The sequence below is a fragment of the Cibotium barometz genome, chromosome 10 (assembly GCF_041138505.1).
Source record: "Cibotium barometz isolate CiBa-2024 chromosome 10, ASM4113850v1, whole genome shotgun sequence".
Lineage (NCBI taxonomy): Eukaryota > Viridiplantae > Streptophyta > Polypodiopsida > Cyatheales > Cibotiaceae > Cibotium > Cibotium barometz.
In genome coordinates, this window is record NC_141055.1 from 3,488,107 (window position 1) to 3,511,751 (window position 23,645).

The 23,645-nt window shown below is 37.6% G+C and overlaps 1 pseudogene; it reads left to right on the forward strand.

Moving 5' to 3' along the window:
- Window positions 1-19,774: 19,774 nt before the first annotated feature.
- Window positions 19,775-20,634, forward strand: LOC147634444 (uncharacterized; annotated as a pseudogene).
- The last annotated feature ends 3,011 nt before the right edge of the window (window positions 20,635-23,645 follow it).

Consider the following 23,645-nt stretch of genomic DNA (forward strand, 5'->3'; position numbering starts at 1 on the left):
TTGAATTATTGACATTGTAAAGTTGAACTAAATTCCTATTTCGACATTATTGACATTCAACAACAAACATGTATGCTCATATGAACACACCATGTCCATTCGATAGACATACATGTCCATTCAACAACAAACATGCGTGTTCATTCAACAAACATGTCATGTTTATCTGATCAACAACAAATCCATCTAGAAAATCATGTAAAGCTGAACTAAATTCCTATTTTGACATCATTGACATTGGTCTTTGTGCTCTATTTAGCCATATAGTTATTTAGCATATTGTAATCAAGCAACAAAGTACATCAAGTCTTTGCTAAGAAATTCAACTTGGGAGACTATGAATCTATTTCGGCCCTAATTGAGACTAGCATCAAAGTACATCAAGTCTTTGCTAAGAAATTCAACTTGGGAGACTATGAATCTATTTCGGCCCTAATTGAGACTAGCGTCAAACTTAGCTTGCAAGATGTGACAGAATCATTTGAAAAATATATATATAACAATCTCTTGGATGCTTGATTTACTTGTGCTATATACAAGACCATATATTCAATATGGTGTCAAACTTGCAAGGCTATGAATCTATTTCAGCCCTAATTGAGACTGGTGTCAATTTTAGCTTGCAAGATGTGAGAGAATCATTTGAAAAAATACTTATAATCAATCTCTTGGACGCTTGATTTACTTGTGCTATATACATGACCATATATTCAATATGGTGTTTCATAATTGAGAAGATTTATGCATTTCCCATGCCTTGGCAAGAAGTTAAATGTATCTTTAAATCCTTAAAAGGCACTCAAGATCTTGGTGTGTGCTATTGGGGAGGGGGGGTGATCTTTCTCTATAGGCTTTCAATGATTTATTGGGGATGGACTATGGCAAGCATGTTAAGATGTCAAGCTCAACACGAGCTGACACTTATGATATGCCTGGGTGACCATTTATGTCACTTACAACTAGACTACATCAGCTGCTACTCCACCAATGAGTTACGGCATACTTATCTTGCCAGCTCACTCACCTAGCATGTTCACATTATAGACCGCATGTACATAGTACTTTAGTACTTCTGTTTTATTTCCCTTATCCTTTGGTAGAACCTTTTTGTTGAGAAGAAGAAGAAGAAGAAGAAATTTTCAGCCTCTCATCTTGTGTGTTCTCTTCTAGGGTTTGTGTGATTGTGTGTGTTTGCAAGAGATCAAGCTCTCTTCCTCCTTACATATTTTCATAGCTTGGTTCATGGTAATAAGCTGAACGGCAAACAAGAGAAGCACAAGAAGCGGTACGAGGGTAAGAGCTTCACCTACTCTTCCCCCTTTGTGTTGGCTACTACACCCTTGTTGCAAGAGGCGACGGCAAACGAACTTCGATTGAGGAGCAGTAAAGCTTCAAGGGAACGGAATTGCAGGGCAACTATACCATCCTTTGGATAATATATTTGCAGCTAAACATGCGTTTTGGGTATGTCTTGAACTCCATTTTTCAGTTCGTAGGCATTTACATGCACTGCAGGTAAGTTTTAATTCTCTACATAACTCTATTTTTGGAATTGTAGGAAGGGCATTTGGTTGTGCGCAGACAATGTGTGTACTGTAAAGAGGTCTTACAGATGCTATTGGGTATATGTATACAAATTGATGTCACTCGTTTATGACAGTTTGGGTGCAATATAGTATCGCTGCTGTGGGCAGAGAATATAACAGTTTGTGCAGGTCAAACAAGAGTGTTGTTTTTGGTGAGTTTGTGTTACAGACGAGATGTCAAATGATAAAATTAACCAGATTGCTGCAGAGAAGCTTGACAAGAATAACTTCCATGCTTGGAGGTTTAGATTAATAAATTTCTTGATGGGAAAAGACTACTGGACATTCAAGGTAAACATCAGGAGGCACTAGAGATACGTGATATTAATCCAACCGCTGCACATGTAAAAGAATACAAGGATTGGAATCAAGGAGCAAGGAAAGTCATGTATGCTGTCTATTAGCATACATGACACCATAATTGTCCGGACATATACAAGATGCCAAGTCACCCAAGGAGGCATGGAACACTTTGGTGAAGTTGTATGAAACTAACACCAAGGCACGAAAGATTTAGTTGAAGAATAAGCTTCATATTGTGGAGAAGAATTTTTTTTTTGTGAATGATTATACCTTGAAGATCAAGGGCATTATGGAATCCCTTGCATCTATTGGTGTTTCTATTAATGATGATGATAAAGTGGAAGTATGTCTACGTGGTCTTGGACCATAATACAAGGCATTTAAGACGTCTATTCAGAATTTGGAGAACATTCCCAACTTTACAGATTTGGTGTCAATGCTGATCATTGAAGAAAAGAGTTTGCATTGGACATGCTGTCCAAATATGGTATGGCTGGTTGTAAGCCATACCATATTTGTGAATGATTATACCTTGAAGATCAAGGGCATTATGGAATCCCTTGCATCTATTGGTGTTTCTATTAATGAGATGATGATAAAGTGGAAGTATGTCTACGTGGTCTTGGACCATAATACAAGGCATTTAAGACGTCTATTCAGACTTTGGAGAACATTCCCAACTTTACAGATTTGGTGTCAATGCTGATCATTGAAGAAAAGAGTTTACATTGGATATGCTGTCCAAATATGGTATGGCTGGTTGTAAGCCAATTTCTATGCCATTAGATTCAAATGGCAAGTTGAGTGTAGTTGCGGGTGAGATTTTGGATAACCCCTCTATGTACAGGAAGATAGTGGGTAGCTTGATCTATATGACGATCACTAGTCCAGATTTGAACTATACAGTTGAATTGTAGAGTCAGTTTATATTTGGATGGTGTGAAAGACGTACATTGCGTTGTGTAAAGTCTACAATAGATTATGGTCTCTTTTATGAGGCTGGTGGAGAGTTTGCATGAGTTTGGATACATCGATGCACATTGGGCTGGTAGTATCGTAGATAGGAGATCTACCAATGGAGGATTTATGTTTTCCTTTGGAGTGGTGCTATGACACGGAGCAACAAGAAGCAGCTATTAAGTACGGAGATCGAGTATAGGGGTGCTAAAATGGAAGCATGTGAGGTAGCTTGGTTGCACGAGCTACTTGGTGATTTAGAACTGCAGGTTGACAGATAGGTTGTCATCTATTGTGACAACCTTGGTAGTATACAGTTTGCAAGAAACCCCATTTTTCATGCACGGAGAAAACACCTAGAGTTCCACTATCACTTCATTAGAGAGGGTCTTAGAGCAGGAGACATTGATCTCATGTATGTTAACACAAAGGACCAGGTAGGAGAAGCTTCATAGATTCCGGACTATGCTTGGAGTCCTATAGCTGGAGTTGAGCTTAAGGGGGAGTGTTGAGATGTCAAGCTCAATACGAGCTGACATTTATGATATGCCTGGGTAACCATTTCCATCACTTACATCACTAGCGTGTTTGGTAGGATGCTGACATGAGTGATTCTACAACTGGACTACACCAACTACTAGTCCACCACTGAGTTATGGCATACTTATCTTGCCAACTCACTCACTTACCGTGTTTACATTATGGACCGCATATGTACATAGTACTTTGGTACTTATGTTCTTATCCTTTCTTAGAACCTTTTTGTTGAGAAGAAGAAGAACAAGAAGAAGAAATTTTCAGCCTCTCATCTTGTGTGTTCTTTTCTAGGGTTTGTGTGAGTGTGTGTGTTTGTTGTAAGACCTCAAGCTCTCTTCCTCCCTGCATCTTTTCAAGGCAATAGTCCATTCAAGAACTATTTGACCAATCTTACCTTTCTTTACTTAGTAAGAAGCCACGTGCTCTAGTTACTTCATCATGTGAGGCTACGTATATGGAAACTTTCACTATGATAGTCAAATGTCTATGGAATTGGCCGAGAAGATTTATGTAGGATCTTTTCATTTCCATAGTTGCTTCTCTAATTCTCACTAAGAATCCAATTGCAATGGTAGAAATCCATTGCCATTTCTAGAGAGATCAATTTGATCTCCTATAGTACACATGACAACATGGTAGATCTTTTCACTTAAGTCCTATCATATTAAAAGTTTTACAAAAGTCTCTTGGCCACATTTCTTTCAGATAATGTTCTATATAAAGGCATATTTGTAGTATAGAGGGTTTTCCAACTATATTGAGATAATACATCATGTGTCACCAAGTGCAATTTCTCCTTCGAACACCCAAGTATGAAGAGCTCTTCATCTATTAAAATTCCAATTCATCTACATTTTAGGGTTGGAGTTTCATGTCATCCTTTACTTGTCATTGAGCTTTGGTTTAATTTATTCATTGAGCTCACTCCCACTCTCTTTCTCCACTTGAGTTTGTTGGACTCTATATGTGTGCTCTTTTAATAGACTTGTGCATGCAAGATGTACACGTTTGTCTAATCTGAAAAGAATTCCATTAGGTGTGTGATCTATATTGGATCTCATATGCATGTTATGGGCAAGAAAAGATATACATGTTATGTGAAAATAAGTTCATTAGGTGTGTGGTCTATATTGGATCTCATATGCATGTTATGGGGAAGGGGTTTCAAGCAAGGATCTACATGGTTTTAAGGCTGAAGTTTTTGAGCTTATAAAAGAGTGTACAAATACAATGCCCAAGGCATTGTAGAAAAGAATCGTAGAAAAAGTCATAATCTATGAAATACTATCATTTATGACAAAGACTCCTTGGAAATAGATGATATAAAACTAGAGGGGCTATTAGATAGTCTAGCTACATTAGTAGATAGAAAAGGCCAACTATTTGATTCCTACATTTTATGCTATTAGGCTTTCACATTACAAATTTTCATGCTTCAATCTTCATAAATTTTTACTTATGTGTCGTGGTTTGTGGGGTTTCAAGATAGGAGATGGATATGAAAAATAGGTATTCTTTGATCGTTTTGAAAAGAGTTCTAATCTACATAATATATTCCATGCTAACAAATCCATTCAACCAAGAGTTGTAAACCATAGCTACTAGATAATTTACAGACACATTAGTCTATGTTCTATTTTAGACCATACTCAATAAACTTATGCGGACTGTCACAGAAAATGACAACTTGTCTATTCACTGATAGACCCAAATCTGCAAGTAGCTTTCTCAACCAAGCTACCTCACATGCTGCCATAGCAGCTCCTCTGTACTCGGCCTCCGTACTCGATAGAGCAACCGTAGGCTGCTTCTTGTTGCTGCTCCAAGTCACAGCAGCACTCCCCAAAGAAAACATGAATCCACTGGTAGATCTTCTGTCTGAGATACTACCAGCCCAATCAGCATCTGTGTACCCATGTACACATATCTCTGTCCCAGTCTCATAGAATAGTCCACAATGCAAAGTAGACCTCACATACCTCAGTATGTGAGGTATGTGTACCCATGTACACATATCTCTGTCCCAGTCTCATAGAATAGTCCACAATGCAAAGTAGACCTCACATACCTCAGTATGCGTCTCACTGCATCCAAATGCGGTTTCCGTGGAACCTGCATAAACTGGCTCACCAACCCAATAGCATAGCTTAAATCTGGTCTGGTGATCGTCATGTAGATCAAACTTCCTACTATGCTCCTGTACATAGTAGGATCCTCCAAGATCTCTCCTGAATCTGCACTCAACTTGCCATTCTGATCCAATGGCACAGAAATAGGCTTACAGCCTGTCATACCATACTTGGACAACATGTCCAAGCCATACTGTCTCTGCAGTAATCCAATACCATGTGGTGACCTAATCACCTCAATGCCCAAGAAATATCTGAGCTCCCCCAGATCCTTCATCTCAAACTTCTGTCTTAGCAAGATCTTTACATCAAAGATCTCTGCATCATGGTCCCCCGTAATGATCAAGTCATCTACATAGATGACAACAAGCACAACCCCTCTATCACCATGTCTCACATACAATGAGAAATCTGCATTGGCTACATGAAAGCCAATAGTGACAAGATATTCAAAAATCTTGTCAGACCATGCTCTTGGTGCTTGCTTTAAGCCATACAAGGCTTTCTTCAACCTGCAAACATGGTCGGGGTGACCCTCATCCTCATAACCAGGTGGCTGCAACATATACACCTCTTCTTGCAAATCCCCATGCAAGAATGCATTCTTTACATCCATCTGATGTAAAGACCATTGCTTTGACGCAGCCACTGCTATCACAACTCTCACCGTTGCCATCTTGGCAACTGGGCTGAAAGTTTCCTCATAATCAATCCCATATGTCTGCGCATATCCTTTGGCTACCAATCTAGCCTTGTACTTGTTTATGCTTCCATCATTGTTATGTTTAACTTTGTACACCCACTTGCATCCATTGGCTTTCTTGCCTTCATGCAATTGCACTAAGTCCCAAGTTTCATTTCCATATAGTGCATCCATCTCCTCATCCATAGCTTTCTCCCAACACACATTTCCAACAGCCTCATCAATGCATGTGGGCTCAACAACCTGCACAACCTTTGCCATATATGCATAGTGATGTGCCACATAACCATCATATGTAAATCTCTGCACAGGGTTCTTCACTCTCCCTGATCTTCGTAGCTTTTCATTCATGGCTTCCATAGCCTTCTTTACACCAGGTGTTCTCATAGCTGGGATCCCAAGCTCCTCATCAAGGCTCATATCTGAGCCACTAGACTCTCCATCAACATGAGAATGCCCTGCAGAAATGTCAGGCATACCAAGGGGCTCAATCACTTTCTCTTTTCCTTTACGTGATGTAGTAATCACATTTGCAGGACTGGTATTATGACGCAGCCTGCCACTCCATGGTCTATCAACAGACCCACTAGATGAGGACTCTCTTGGTCCACTCAAAGACTGTGATTGCTGACCTGCATTCTGTGCAACCACACTTCCACTCACATCAGCCCCAACAGCTTCTTTTTCAGCAGCATACCAGCTGCTCATCTCATCAAAGACAACATCCCTGCTTACCCTCAACTCACGTGTAGCAGGGTTATAACACCTGTATCCCTTTTGCTCAAGGGAATATCCAATAAACACACATTTTTCAGCTTTCGGATCCAGCTTGGTTCTCAGCTCATCTGGCACATGCACATATGCAATGCATCCAAAAACTTTCAGATGAGACAAATCTGGTTTTCTGCCAGTAAACCTCTCCTCTGGAGTTACATCATGTATGGCTGCAGTTGGAGTACTGTTCATGATGTATACTGCTGTAGAAACAGCCTCAGTCCAATAGCAATGCGGCATATTCTTCTCTTCCATCAATGCTCGCGCAATCTCAGCAATGTGCCTGTTTTTCCGCTCAGCAACTCCATTTTGCTGCGGAGTGTATCTGCATGTAAACTGTCTCCGAATACCATTCTTCTTCAAAAATTCAGAGAACTCATTGGAGAAGTATTCTCCCCCTCCATCTCACCTTAGGCACTTGACATATTTCCCTGTTTGCTTTTCAACCAAAACTCTGAAATTCTGAAAGTGAGTGAACACCTCACTCTTCTCTTTCATGAAATATACCCACACTTTCCTTGTGTGGTCATCAATGAAAGTCACATAATACCTGCAGCCTCCCATAGATATGGTCTTCGTAGGACCCCATACATCTGAATGCACAACATCTAGTGCATTTTTGCTCACATATCTGTTACGTGGAAACACATGCTTTGTTTGCTTCCCAAATTGGCATGCTTCACATATTTTCTGCATACCTTCCACTTTAAATTTTGGCAGCCCTGTCACAATTCCTTTTCTCTGCATAGACTTCAATCTCTGCACATTTACATGTCCAATTCTTTTATGCCATATGTCTGTGTCTGCAACAACTCCTGAACCATTTGCAAACATCGCAGCACTCATTTCAGGCATGTCTACATTCAACGTAAACATTCTGCCCACTCTGTTGCCTTTTGCAACCAACCTGCACTTGTCTTTGAAATCTTCAACATAACACCCATCAGGGTTAAACCTGCAAACCCTGCTCAATCATCTGGCCAACTGAAACCAGATTCTTTGTTATGTTCGGTACATGAAGTACATCTGCAAGGTACTTCACTTTGCCATCCTGCGCATAGACAATGGCACATCTCCAATGTGGGCAATTGGATGAGCAGTGTCATCCCATGTTTCCACAAAACCTGGTTTTTTCGGGTTTTTCATCTCCTTGAACCACTCCCCATGACTCGTCATGTGGTTCGAAGCGCCTGAATCCACATACCATACATTATCCTGTGGTGTAAGTGCAGGGCCTATCCCCCAGGCGGGTCATCAGTGTCCACCGCCTCACTAGAGCTCGATATCTCAACATAAATTTATATGGTCTAACTTTGAATTTCTTAGTAATTCCATGTATGAGTTTTTTTTATATGTATCTATAAGATTAATGTTTGTATGTATGTATGTGTATACCACATACATGCATATATGTATGTATGTATCTCTAAGAGTGTATGTATGTATGTATGTACGTATGTATGTACATACATACATACATACATACATATATATATATATATAAACAAATAAAAAAAGTTACACCCTTCATTGCTAGAGAAGAACCCTTCTTCTAAATATTTAGGAGAACCCTTCTTCTAAATATTCATATATTTTTATGTGGTTTTTTATTTTCATGTATTTTTTTATAATTACATGTGTTATTTACATATCACATCTACGTATATGTCATATATCTTACTATATAAGTATGTATGTATGACTGAGCAGATGGAAGAGGTGACTCGCATTTTTTTAAAGCACATGAGGAGCACCCTTTGGAAAGGGTGAATATGGCTACAGAGTTTGAGCATCGCTTTTTTGATGGGGGATGAGATGGGCCATGGCAAATTGAAGTTACTGGATGGAATGATGTTTTTAAAATTGTTATATGTTTAAGTCCAAAAAAATTAAACGAAAATATAGCCCTCATGTGTATAAAAGAAAATCCAGGCTTGATAGATTTTTATCTAATAGACTCTATGGTCTTTGTTGACAAAGATCAAACACGACAGGTATTTGATAAAGTTATCAAATGTATTTCGAAGTGCAAATGAATTAAATATTAAATATGGTGACCATTGGTGCTAGAAGGTTTCTTTAAGTATTTTAATGTTTTTTAATATATATACTGTATTTGTTTCTCACTCCTTTTCTTTTGCTCTCTCTCTCTCTTGCTCACTAAAAATAGATCATGATTGTTATTTACTATAAATTTTGTTTATGTTTAAGTTTATGGATTTGATGGATGGGATGATGCTAATCCATGGTATATCTATATAGTGTTGGACCCCTATAGGTTTGAGGACAATCTCAAGCTCCTCTTAATTAAAGAGGCATTAGGATTATTAGATGGGTTCTATATTGTGGGTAGCAGAGGTAGGAGAGCCTTGAGGAAAATCCCTTCATGCTTAGGGGAATATTGAAGTGCATTTTGAGAAGGAAATTGATGAAGCTAATAATGTAATAATCTTTGAGGTTATTAATGGATCTCTCTCTCTCTCTCTCTCTCTCTCTCTCTCTCTCTCTCTCTCTCTCTCTCGCTCGCTCGCACACACATACACACACATCTAACACACAAATAGTTACTTTTGCCTTTGAGATGTGTCTGAGTGTGTGTGTGTGTGTGTGTGTGTGTGTGTGTGTGTGTGTGAGTGTGTGTGTGTGTGTGTGTGTGTGTGAGTGTGTGTGTGTGTGTGTGTGTGTGTGTGTGTGTGTGTGTGCGCGCGCGCGCGCGAGAGAGAGAGAGAGAGAGAGAGAGAGAGAGAGAGAGAGAGAGAGAGAGAGAGAGAGAGAGAGCATAAATTTTTTATTGTTTTGGTTTGTGTGCATGATTCTGTAGAGGCAAGGCACAAGGTTGTTGGCCAGCAAAGTTGATGGTTTTGAATATCGTTCTCTCTTCAACTTGAGGTACGTTTTATTATTGTCCTTTTCTCTCTATCTATTTGTGTGTTTGCAGTTAATATGTGATGCATAGATAAAGAGATCTGTTTGTGTTTATATGTTTGGTTAGCACACACAGAGAGAGAGAGAGAGAGAGAGAGAGAGAGAGAGAGAGAGAGAGAGAGAAGACACCACCACACATTAAAATACTATGTATATCTCTTTCTACCTCATTGAATGTTTTATAATTGATAATTGGAATAGCAAATGTGAATGTTATATGCTTTTTTGCATGTTTAATACCTTAGTGTGTGCACATAAATAGTTTTTAGGGTGGTTGCAGGATCAGGGTGCCCAGTTTTGTCCACTCAGGCACCCTGTAAATAGTAAAAAAACAGGCATTTATTTACATTTAGTGGCCAATCTCTCCTAGCTAACGAGGGAATTTCCTTTCAAGTTCTTTTGTTGGAACGTCACATGCAAAGTTGGGAATATAGTTGCATAATCTAATTAAGCATTAGATAGTTAAAAGTCCTCATTTCCTTAGGTACAAGCTCAATGTATACACCATGTCCCAAATTTGGGCTGGTTCAATAAAATGCTAATATCTTTCACATATAAACTCATATGATATTTCCACTTTGCATCTTAGATCTTCACATAATATAGAACTTAACTTGATTTTTTGAGAAATTTTTAAGCTATTTGTCTATTTTCTTTAAATATTTCAATGTCTTTAAAGTGTTATAATATATGCCACTTTTTGCACCCACAATAACTACCACTTAAAAATGCATAATCTTGTAGATCAAAAGAGTGGTAGATAGTGAAACATTGGTAGAATGTGGTGGTTAGTCAAAATTGCAAATCCAATGGTTCGATTTTTAATGATCTCTTTTCTAAAATTCTTCCAGGCTATCAGAAGGTCTGCAAATACTAATAATCTAATTAGTAAAATTACATTTTTGATGTAAATCATCTAAAACCTATAGGGACTAGTGTACTTGTATTGGTGCATCTATGGAAAAAAAATTAGATCACTCTAAGTATGAAAAGATCATTTTTTAATTGTTTTGTCATATTTTTAGTTAATTTTGATAAATTGGACTAATTTATATTAATTTAAGTTATATTGGGGGTAAATTTGAGTGTATGTGTATTTTCTATTAGTTTCTTGATCTCGTTTGAAGTACCTTTTCCCCCCAAATTTGTTGTCCAAGAATTGTCCCAGTCCAGCATAAACCGGACAAAACTGGACACCCTGATCTTGCAACAACCCTTTAATACCTTAGTGGCAAGGCTGGTACGCTAAAAACTTTCCAATTATTAGACCATTGCATTTGATTGTAGAGTAAGCTCTAGAGAGAGAATATATGACCTAAGAGAATATTCAAATGTATATTATTTTAGTACTCTGACTATAAATTAGCCTTTAAACAACAGAGAAATGTGCTTGACAAGTATTGAACTTATTTATGGTTGCTAATATTAGGCTTTGTCTACCCTGCCAAGGCTGTTGAATGTCCGTGCTACAAAACACATCGCTCGATCAAGGTCTCCATCAGGATAGCCAAGCACTCAATGTCTACACACCCAACCACTGAGAAAAATCAGGTTGCTTGTTGCGAGGAGTTCTTAGATGCCATTTGGGATGAGGTCCATGGAAGTGGCACTCAAAGGGGAGATATGATGAGAGATGAGTTGACACATTATCTTTATCGCGTTCTCGATAGTATTGGTCATTGCATGGAGGCCAACCACCTAGACATGATTTCCTTTATGAAAAATTTGCATGCTAAAATTGGGGAGCGTCTAGGTGGATATACTAGGGAATGTAAAGAACAAGTTGATTCTCTAAAAGAGCAAGTATGGGCATTAGGCTCGGAGGTATTGAGTCTAAAGATATCCATTAATGGACTTAATGGTATTATGAAGAAGATGAGCCGTATGTTGGAAAGCAGGGTAGTTACTTAGAGATTTTGTGAGAGTATGATGTTTTTGTATAGGAAAAAATTGTATTCAACTTTCATGCTTTGACTCTTTGGGTGATATTAATGAATTATCCATTTCTCGAAGTCTTTATATCTCCCTTTCTAATTTATTCTCTCGCTTTTTCTTTCTTTCTCTCTAAACATGTTTTTGTAGTTTCATGTTTTCTTCTTGCTCTCTCTACCAACGTTAATACCTCTCTCTCTGTCTCTCTCTCTCTCTCTCTCTCTCTCTCTCTGGAGTAATACCTTTGTTAGCAAAGAAAGGTGAGATACGGAGAGAGGTTATCACTTATTAGTGTAAATTTAATTGTATTTGTTAGACACACTTTTCTATTATAAATATCTATAATAATTACATTATGTTTGCTAATGTGCGTAGTCTATTCTTGAGAGTAGGGTCACAACAAAGAAAGATGAGATACATAGAGAGGTCATCACTTATTAGTGTAAATTGATTATACTTGTTAGACACACTTTTCTATTATAAATTTCTCTAATAATTACATCATGTTTGCTAATGTGTGGAGTCTATCCTTGAGAGTAGGGGTTATAACAAAGAAAGGTGAGAGACAAAGAGAGGTCATCACTTATTAGTGTAAATTGATTGTATATTTTAGACACACTTTTCTATTATAAATTTCTCTAATAATTACATCATGTTTGCTAATGTACGAAGTCTATCCTTGAAAGTAGGGTCATATGTGTGATATATGTGCCAAGATCCTACGTGAGGATAATGGCACTTGAAGTAGAATAAATGTAATAAGACATTAAATTAAAAAAGAAAATTAGTATTTATTTTTTTCTTTTTCAAAGGTTTTTGAAGATGGTTAGGAGCTGTATATACCTAAGCTCAAACCAAGTTCGTCGGCTTCGAATTTTGGATGTAACACGCATCTCGCCACAATTGTTCGTGAACAAGGGCTAGCATTTGAAAACAAATTCATGCTAATTAATGGAGTACTTCAATGTAAATGAAATCAAAACATTTGAAAGGGTTGAAGATGAGGAGCATAGAGAATTCTATTGTGGAATTTAATTGGATTGGAGTAACAGAGCAACTCCTACTGCTACGATTCTAGTGATGAATGATGAACATTCGAATGTTTAGGCACATAGAGATATGGCAGGAGGCCCTATTTCTTTTTATTTTCAACCTATTTTCTATTCTATTGGTGATGTGAAAGGTATTAAATTCGGATGTCATTCTATAAGGCATGTGGTTTCATTTCCTCATAATGTTAAGCACCCAGCAACCATGGTGTTATGTTCTGTAGATTGTACTCTTCACTCTATAGGGGCCCTTGCTTTACAAGTGCCATTTTTTAAGGGCACTAATTTAGAAATGTGAGGTGTTAAGAAAGCTTCAACAATATGTGGCAAAACATTGTTGTTCAAGTGAGAACATCTCTTTACTGCTTTTGGGAAATTCTCCTCCTACATTGGTTAATGTATTAATTAGTTATGATAATGCAAGTAAAGAATAAAGGAAGAATATACTCTCTTATAAAAATGCCTTAGCATTTGTTTCACTTGGTGCTCACTTTGATAATCGGTTCACTAGGGGGAGGTGTATTTAATTTTTGAATCCATGGTACTACCTATCATCGTGTTGGCTACCTGATGAAACACGAGATGTAGCTCCTCAATTTGCCCAATTGTATGTGTATGATACGCAGCATGAATTGGAGAATAGACTTCATGGGATGCCTTCTTTAAATCATAATGTGTATGTGTATGATACGCAGTATGAATTGGAGAATAGACTTCATGGGATGCCTTCTTTAAATCATAATGTGCTTGAAAGGTTACAACCAATGATGTATGCACACAATCCATACGCCAATGCATTTCTTATAATGAGAGAATGTTACAGTCCAGTCCACATGCAGATTTGAGAATGGTCATCACGAAGCATGATCAACCCCAAGGCAATAATTGGTTCCTACGGGTAGTGAGGTAGCTGCTATCATGCTGGGTTAAGGAGATGTTTTCATGTAGGTCATTGAGATATTCAAATAATGTCTTGTACAGAAGCTATAAAAAGAATATCTAACTTGCATCGTTCATATATGTTGCTATTATATGGTCTTCTGTTTCCTCTAGGAGAGGATGGTTGGCATGTTGGAATTCCACTCCATGGTAAGAGTACACAAGGTTCAAATGAGGAGAAAAAGATTGTAACTCAACAATATTATGCATATAGATTACAAATAAGGGAAGAGACAAATTCTTGGTTGACTTTTGCAACAGTACATCGTTGATGCATATAGTAGCCTAGAAGAATCAATATTAGTATGGATATGCAAAAATCAGAAAGCATTGCATGCTGAAGTATTCCAAGGGCTTGCAGATATGGTTAATGCCTATGAAGATGTCAATAGAGTCTCTGGGGACACGCAAGATAGTTTTACCATCTACATATACTGGAGGGGCTCGATATATGCATCAATTGTATTAGGATTCAATGGCAATTGTTAGGAAGATGGATAAACATGACTTCTTTATTACCTTTACTTACGATCCAAAGTGGGATGAAATAAGCAATGCTTTATTGGGATTTGTTTCTATTATTGAATTTCAAAAAAGAGGCTTGCCACATGTACTCTCCAATATCCAATAATATATGTGCTGAACTTCTAGATAAGGTGATGTTTCCCGAGTTGCATAAGATAATTAGTCATTGTAATGTTCATGGACCATGCGAGGAACTGAATATCTCCTTGCATGGTTAACGGGAGTTGCAAACATCGTTATCCTCACAAGTTTTCTGAGACTACTATTGTTGATGACAACAGGTATCCAACTTACATGCGAGCGGCGAGATGATGGTAGTTTCATCCAACTAAAGAATCATAGGGTGGATAGTCAATGGGTTATTCCATATAAACCCTTTCTCTATTTGAGATAAAAACCCCATATTAGCACAGAAGTATGCTATCATCACAGCAATGAAATATTTGTATAAGTATGTATAAGGGACATGATAGAACTACTATAGAGTTGCAAGAAACACATGGGGTTATTGATGAGGTTAATCAATATCTAATGCGTACGGTATGTGTTTGCATTAGAGGCAAGTTGGTGCTTATACTACTAGTATAATTTACATGATAAAAAGCTAGATATACAAAGGTTGGATGTTAATCTTCCTTTGCTGCAAAATCATATTATATTCAATGACCACAATGATTTACATAATGAAATTAGTTGTGATAGAAATCAAAGAACTATTCTCATTGAATGGTTCAGAGCTAATCAATTACATGCAGATGAAAATATCTTACTATATGTTGATCTCCCTTGCAAGTGGGTGTGGAATGCAGCTCTTCGATCATGGACTAAAAGAAAAAGGGAAAATATGATTGGACGTATATATAATGTTAGCCCGAGTATAGGTGAGCAATACTATCTATGCATGCTACTCACAGTGTGTAAAGGCTACAAATCTTTTGAGAAAGTGCGAACAGTGAATGGGTTATTGTATGCCTATTTTAAGAAGCAAGAGGAAATATGGAGAGTGATGATGAGTGGCGTATGTGTCTTCAAAGAAGCTACATTTCAAAAAACAGGATTCTAGTTGCATCAACTTTTTGTCATCATTCTGGTTTTTTGTCATCATTCTGGTTTTTTGTGAGCCTATATCTCTCGGACAGCTTTGGGTCAAATTTTGTGCCGAACTTTCAGACGATTTCTTCCATGGCTTGCAGAGAAGGTTGTGAGTGAATTAAATCAACTCTTTTGAATTAATGAGGGTGACCCTAGTTGGTTATGAGGGAATCCAACCAGCTGTGACACGTGTGAAACCTGTGGTGTACTCTGTGAATACGTGTGACGCGTATGAAAACATTGTTAGTGAATCCAACGTAGGAGTTTGATTGTGAGCGAGTCTGATCAACTCTAAAACATGTGTGACATGTGTAAAGGTTCTGTGAGTTTGATCGTGAGTGAATCCAATCAACTTAAAGACACGTGTGATGTGTGAGGACATGTGGGAGTGAATCCACTTAAATACATAATGACATTATGTATTTAAGTGGATCCACGTGTGATGTGTGTGAGGACATGTGGGAGTGATGTGTGTGAGGACATGTGGGAGTGAATCCACTTAAATACATAATGACATTATGAGTGAATCCAATGTGGGAACAATTAATGTGTTTGATCACTTGGGTGTACTGCTAGTTACAACCGAGGATGGTTGTTCTCTCAAACGGGAGGAATATCACAGGAGTGAGATTTTTAAAAATATTTTATCATGGGAGTGAATCCAAATAATTATATGTGATGCATGGTTCATGTGTGAAGCATGGTAGCGAATGATTTCCATTTGTTAGAATTAATTTTTGTAAGTGATTCCAAAGTAATTGTGATCTAACATTGTGGACTATGTTGAGTATAGATCATGAGTTTGGGACAACCAAGGTGGACATTGGATGAGATTATATAGCCAAGCACATGTGTGCTAAAACAGCTTGGAATTTTCATTCTTATTTTTTCTCTCCAATTCGACTGGCTACGACTGCTATGCGAGGCTTTTTTTCCCCTTCCCTCTCCAAAATCCGTGCTACCCTACGTGCGGGGGTGTTCCTTCTGTGCGCGGTGCCTTGCAAGGCCGACAGCCGTTTGATGTTGTGAAGCTTGTTATAAGCTTCATATAAAAGCTTTATTGAGCTTTAAAGCCTAGCCTTAGGCTTTAAAATTAAAAAAAATCATCATTTTAATAGCTCAATACAAAAATCTTACAAAAGCTTAAAGTAAGGCTTTTACATATCAACAGTGCAAGTCATGGGGATACTTCGGTGAAGAGACACAAAACCACTTTTAGTTATTTATCCTTTTATAAGCTTTTAAAAATATTAAAAGCTTATGAATTGCCTACTACATAAGCTTTCAAAAAGCTTATATGTACACAAGCTTCAAAGCCTTTTTATAGCCAAGACAAAAACCATTTCAACAAGCGGGATTTCTTCTTCGATAAATTATCTATTACTTTAGAGATTTCTTCAACAAGATATTACTTGGGTTTATTGTTAAGACATCAAGGCGATATTGGATTATTATTTTTATTCTTCGATTGGACGTCATCGACTTCGAGCACTTCAACAAGCCTTCTTTCAAAATACACGGGAGTCAGATAAGTTTGATACCTTTTCTATTTTATTTCTGCATTTCCATAATATTTTACTTATTTATTCCACAATGGCAATCTATCCACCACCACCTACTATCCAAGATCAAATAAACGCACTTCAATCTCAGTTGTTGAGTGAGAAGAGGCAAAGAGAAGATTTTGGGCAAAAATTTACTCACAAGAAGACGTGTGTATTTTGAATCTGATTCTTTGAATTTTGATGAGGACCCTATTAAAAAGACTGTGCGAGCTACTCTCAAAGCTCAAGAGTCTCAAAAGAGACACAAGATCAACAGAAAGGCTTTTGTTTTTCAAGATTATGATGGCAAAAAGGATGCACATGTCATACTCGCATAGTTGAGCCATCTTGATGATTATTTTTTTGGAGAAAAAATTTAATATATATATATATATATATATGTATATGTATGTATGTATGTATGTATGTATATATATATATGTATGTATGTATGTATGTATGTATGTATGTATATATGTATGTATGTATAATTTTTTGATTTGTCTACATATGCATGTATGTGGTATACACATACATACATACATACATTAATATTATAGATATATACAAAAAATACTCATACATAGAATTACTAAGATATTCAAAGTTAGATCATATAAATGTATATGTATATGTTTGTGAGTGTATGGATGTCTATGTATGAATTTTTAGAGTGAGATTTGTACTCTACATGGATGATACTCTCATCAATATTGTGTCTAGATTTGGTTTCCAAAAATATAGAAACACACACACACACACCCACAATCTCTCTCTCTCTCTCTCTCTCTCTCTCTCTCTCTCTCTCTCTCTCTCTCTCACACACACACACACACACACACACACACACACACACAGTTTTCTTGTGCGTATAATGTACACAATGTTGATTAAGCATACCTATTTCATCTTGGCAGGTTATTAAAGGACCAAATCTTTCTAGAGGATAATGAGATGCCGAGCTCTTATGCGGAGGCCAAAAGATTGGTAAGGGCAATTGGCATGGACTATAATTGTATCCATGCTTGTCCTAATGATTGTATCCTATACCGATACAAATATACACATAAATCTATAGCAAGTTTAATGACATGGCATCAGTCTACTAGATCCACGGACAATGTCATGCACGTCCCAGCAGGCTAATTCGCTCGCATGGAGACACATTGAGGAGAAGTGGCCTATTTTTAAGGAAGAGTCTCGTAACATTCTTCTAGATCTAGCAATGGATGGTGTGAATCCATTTGGTCTATGGAGTTTATCATCGAGCACATGGCTAACCTCTTACTATCATTGATAGTTTTTGGGAAGTACAAAGTAAAGAACATGAATGTATACTTAGCCCCATTGGTAGAGGAGCTTCAAACACTTTGGGATGGCATTCAAGTTCACGATATGTCCAAGCGCTATGGGCAAAGAGTTACAACTATGCATGGTATCCTAATGTGGACTATGCATGATTGGCCAAGCTACAGAGAATGCTTGGGTAAGTTTTGATACATACTTTAACAATTTCCTTCACATTGTTACTTAGTTAATTAAACTTGTGAGGTTTTGCACATACAGTTCCGTGTGGTTGCTCTAATCACCTTGTCAATTTGAAGGCTTTACTACATCTGGATATAATGCATGTCCCTTATGTGGACCTCATTTGGATGCACGTTACTCTACATCACTTTGAAAGACAGTGTAGCAGGGTCATGTGTGATAGCTCCCTCTGAGAATCATGAATTGCAAGAGGGAAATCTAGGTAGACCACCTTCGTGTTTAAAGACAAGTAGAAGAAAGCATGGAGGGATAATGGAAATTTTACACCCCTAGGGATTTAGAGGCTCTCCATTTTTCACAAATTTCCTTATTGGAGCGATCTTCTAATAAACCATCTACTAGACCCAATGCACATCTTCAAGAATGTAGCTGAGGTGCTTTGGAAAACCATAAGTGGGGCCAAACAAAGCAAGAGACAAAGGAATGATCTAGTGGTTGCAGATCGTATGGAAGAATTGTGGCTACAACCACAACCCGATGGTGGGAAGGTGGTCCTACCTAAAGCACCCTGGGTCTTAAATAAATTGGAGGAAAAACAAGTAAAGAGGACCATTGTAGAGTTTCGCACCCCCAACCAAATATATGCATTCAAAAAGATGACAAGCTTAGTAGCTTTAAAGTTACATGATTGGCACAAATTTCTTCAATTTGTGCTTGAATTGCAATAAAGGGATGCCTCACCGAAGAAATAAGAACTACCATAAACAAGATTAGTACATTGGTGCGTTGGATCTCCACCAAGGAAATAAAGTGAGATACCTTAGAGTTGCACGTCTAAACTCCTTGGAAGCCATGTGCATGGTAGAAAAGTTTCTACTACCAACAAGCATATTGACCATTCAGATGCAGCTCTTAGTTCATGTTGTTAATGAGTATGTAGTTGCAGGGACAATCCATAGTCGGTGGATGTTTTTTATAGAGAGATTCATGAAAACCTTAAAGGGATTTGTGCAGCAATGAGATCGGCCAGACGGTAGTATGGTTGAAGGATGGCGCGTACAAGAATCTCTTGTTTACATAACATAATTTCTAAGTATATCTGAACCAGAGATGCCTCAGCTATGGAGCCATCTTGAAGATAATAGAGTAGTTGGGGAAGAGCCATCTTGAAGATGATAGAGCAGTTGGGGAAGAGCCACAAGGAAATGGGCTCGTAAAGGGCTGTGGAGCCATCTTGAAGATAATAGAGTAGTTGGGCAAGAGCCACAAGGAAATGGGCTCATAAAGGGCGATGGACAATACCTTACGAGACAAGATTAATAAAATTTACATCTTGAATTCAAATGCCATGGTTAAATGGATTGAAAGATATCAAGAGATCAAGGCACAACATATTGTAGCCCAAAATTTTTGGAGGAGTCGAGCAACAAGAACCCTACCATACTCTCTGGAGGTTGCACAACCACCTTCCTTTCCTTCGAGTAGATGGCTTGATGCAACAATAAGACAAGCAAAGTATAGTGGTGAGATTATCACAGAGGAGAAGGAGGAGCTTGCAAAAGGTTATGATTGGCATGTAAGTAATTGTTCTCCTTAACTACTATCTCATTAATTTAAAAAAGAGTTTATTTATCATGCATCACCTTGCATGTTAATTCTTGTTGTGCTTGCAATATCGTAAATATGGTGCACTTTGGTCACACGGGCGTCATTTTCCAGTGGAACGAATAGATCGTAAAAGAACAACTTTTGATAGCGGCATCAAAGCTAACTTCGTGGAAGAAATCAAGTAAAGTGACTTGAATGCAGAAGTTGGCATGCTTGATTATTGTTTGCTTGATTATTGTGGAGCTATTCAAAACATCATGAAAGTTGCTTTTAGGTGCTTTCACATGTTTATTTTAGATGTGAAGTGGTTCAAGGTCATATAACAAATGGACCAAATACAACTGTAAGGAAGAACAAGATTGGGTTTGTCCAAGTTGACTCCACAAAGTTTTGGACCGAGACCAGAGGGATACATTTGTCCTACCAGAACATTGTGAGCAAGTCATCTTTAAAGCGGATCCAAGGTGGATGTTTGTAGTCCGAGTTGCTCCTCATAGCAAATAAAATTTTGAAGGTGAGCAACTAGAAGAACCACAGTCATAATGATGGAGTTGATGTTATTAAAACTCAAGAGCCAAATAATAGAGTTGATGTTGAAATCCAAGAGCCAATTGCCTTGAGTATATTAGTTGCAAAACCCACGTGGTCTAAGGGACAGATTCAAGAGCATAAGGAAGAAATGTATTCATCGAGTTCTAATGGAGAGCCAAGTACATCCTATAGGGAGCACATATATGACCTTGATCCTACAAAAGAGCAAGCCATTGACCAAATGGTTCAACACTCTTTTGGTGACATTGAAGAGGATACAGGAACATTTCTGGAAATTGACCTTTTTGGGGCCATGGATCTACCCAAGGATGATAGAATAAATGATTATCTATGACTTTATAACTTTGATTATAAATATAAGCAGTGAACTTTGAATTTGTAAACATGACCAATGAATTTTTCTTGAAGTCTATTAGACAAATTTGAAAAAATTGTTATTTTTCATTACCGGCACCAATACCAATGCTTATACTGGCCCTTGTAATGGTCGTTAAGTAACCGACCATTCCCTTGTAGTGACTCTGTGTGTGTGTGTGTGTGTGTGTGTGTGTGTGTGTGTGTGTGTCTCTCTCTCTCTCTCTCTCTCTCTCTCTCTCTCACACACACACACACACACACACACACACAATCTTTTTTAACACACTGGAACTTTACTACAAATATATATGGCATAATATCTCCATAATATATATATCATTTCAAACTTTGGCGCTCCTTCATAGAAATATAATTCCACACAACAATAATAACCTTTAACCCAGCACATTATTCAAAATCTATTGTAAATCACATTGCCAAGTGTGTTAATATTTTTAACACATTATTCAAAACCTATTGTAAATTACATTGTGGCCATTTTGTGGGCTTGTAGACTTTTAGGACTTATTTTGCCCTATTACAGCATTTGAAAGACATTTTTAGCATTTTAAAAGCCATCTTTATAGATATATACATACATATATGCATGTAAGTGGTATACACACACATACATACAAACATTAATCTTATAGATACATACAAAAAATACTCATACATAGAATTACTAAGAAATTCAAAGTTATACCATATAAATGTATATGTATATATGTTTGTGAGTGTATGGATGTCTATGTATGAATTTTTAGAGTGAGATTTGTACTCTACATGGATGATACTCTCATCAATATTGTGTCTAGATTTGGTTTCCAAAAATAAAGAAACACACACACACACACCCACAATCTCTCTCTCTCTCTCTCTCTCTCTCTCTCTCTCTCTCTCTCTCTCACACGCACCCACACAAAGTGAAATCTCTCTCTCTCTCTCTCTCTCTCTCTCTCACAGACACACACACACACACACACACACACACACACACACACACACACACACACACACACACACACACACACACAGGCAAAAACATGAAAGGGAAAATTAGAAATATGAGAAGCAAGATTTAAAAAATGAGAAACATAGTACGTCTTTTCAAAGATACACATATTGGCATGCTTCAAACTCCTCCTACTTGAGAGACATTTTTAGCATTTTGAAAGCCATCTTTATAGATGCATACATACATATATGCATGTATGTGGTATATACATACATACATACATTAATCTTATAGACACATACAAAAAACACTCATATAGAATTACTAAGAAATTAAAAGTTAGACCATATAAATGTATATGTATATGTTTGTGAGTGTATGGATATCTATGTATGAATTTTTAGAGTGAGATTTATACTCTACATGGATGATACTCTCATCAATATTGTGTCTAGATTTGGTTTCCAAAAATAAAGAAACACACACACACACCCACCCACAATCTCTCTCTCTCTCTCTCTCTCTCTCTCTCACACACACACACACACACACACACTCACACACACCCACACACACCCACACCCACACCCACACTCTCAAAGACTAAACACACACACACACACACACACACTCACACTCACACACACCCACACCCACACTCTCAAAGACTAAACACACACCCCCCACAATCTCTCTCTCTCTCTCTCTTTCTCTCTCTCTCTCTCTCTCTCTCTCTCTCTCTCTCTCTCTCTCTCTCTCTCTCTCTCTCTCTCTCTCTCACACACACACACACACACACACACACACACACACACACACACACACACACACACACACACAAACACTCACTCACAAACAAAACACATGAAAGGGAAAAATAGAAAATATCAGAAGCAAGATTTAAAAAATGAGAAACATAGTATGTCTTTTCAAAGATACACACATTGGCATATTTAAACTTCTCCTACTTGTAGGCTTGTCCTTTTGTCTCACCCAAGGCTCAAGTCTCAAGGAAAATCTTTTTAGAGTGAGATTTGTACTCTACATGGATGATACTCTGATTCATATTGTATCTAAAAATTCACCACATAGATTTGGTTTCCAAACGTACGCTTTTTGTTAAAAAATAGAAACACACACATCCCCACAATCTCTCTCTCTCTCTCTCACACATACACACACACACACACGCGCGCGCGCGTGCGTGTTGCTATTCAAATTATTAAAACGTTTTAAAAAACTCACTTTCAATAAAAAAACTTTTCTCTCAAACACACACACAAAGTTAAGACATGCCAAAGTTAATGCAATAACTCTCTCTCTCTCTCTCTCTCTCTCTCTCTCTCTCTCTCTCTCACACACACACACACGCACGCGCATGCGCTTGCTATTCAGATTATTAAAGCATTTTAAAAAACTCACCTTCAATAAAAAAAAATTTCTCTCTCAAACACACACAAAAAGTTAAGACATGCCAAAGTTAATGCAATAACTCTCTCTCTCTCTCTCTCTCTCTCTCTCTCACTCACTCACAACCTTTTAACACGTTGAAACTTTACTACAAATATATAAGGTATCTTTAGCATTTGAAAACACGGCGCACACACACACACGTCAGAAAAATTACCCCCCCTCTCTCTCTCACACGTGCAAGCTTAGCAGCTCCTTCTCTCACACACACATACGT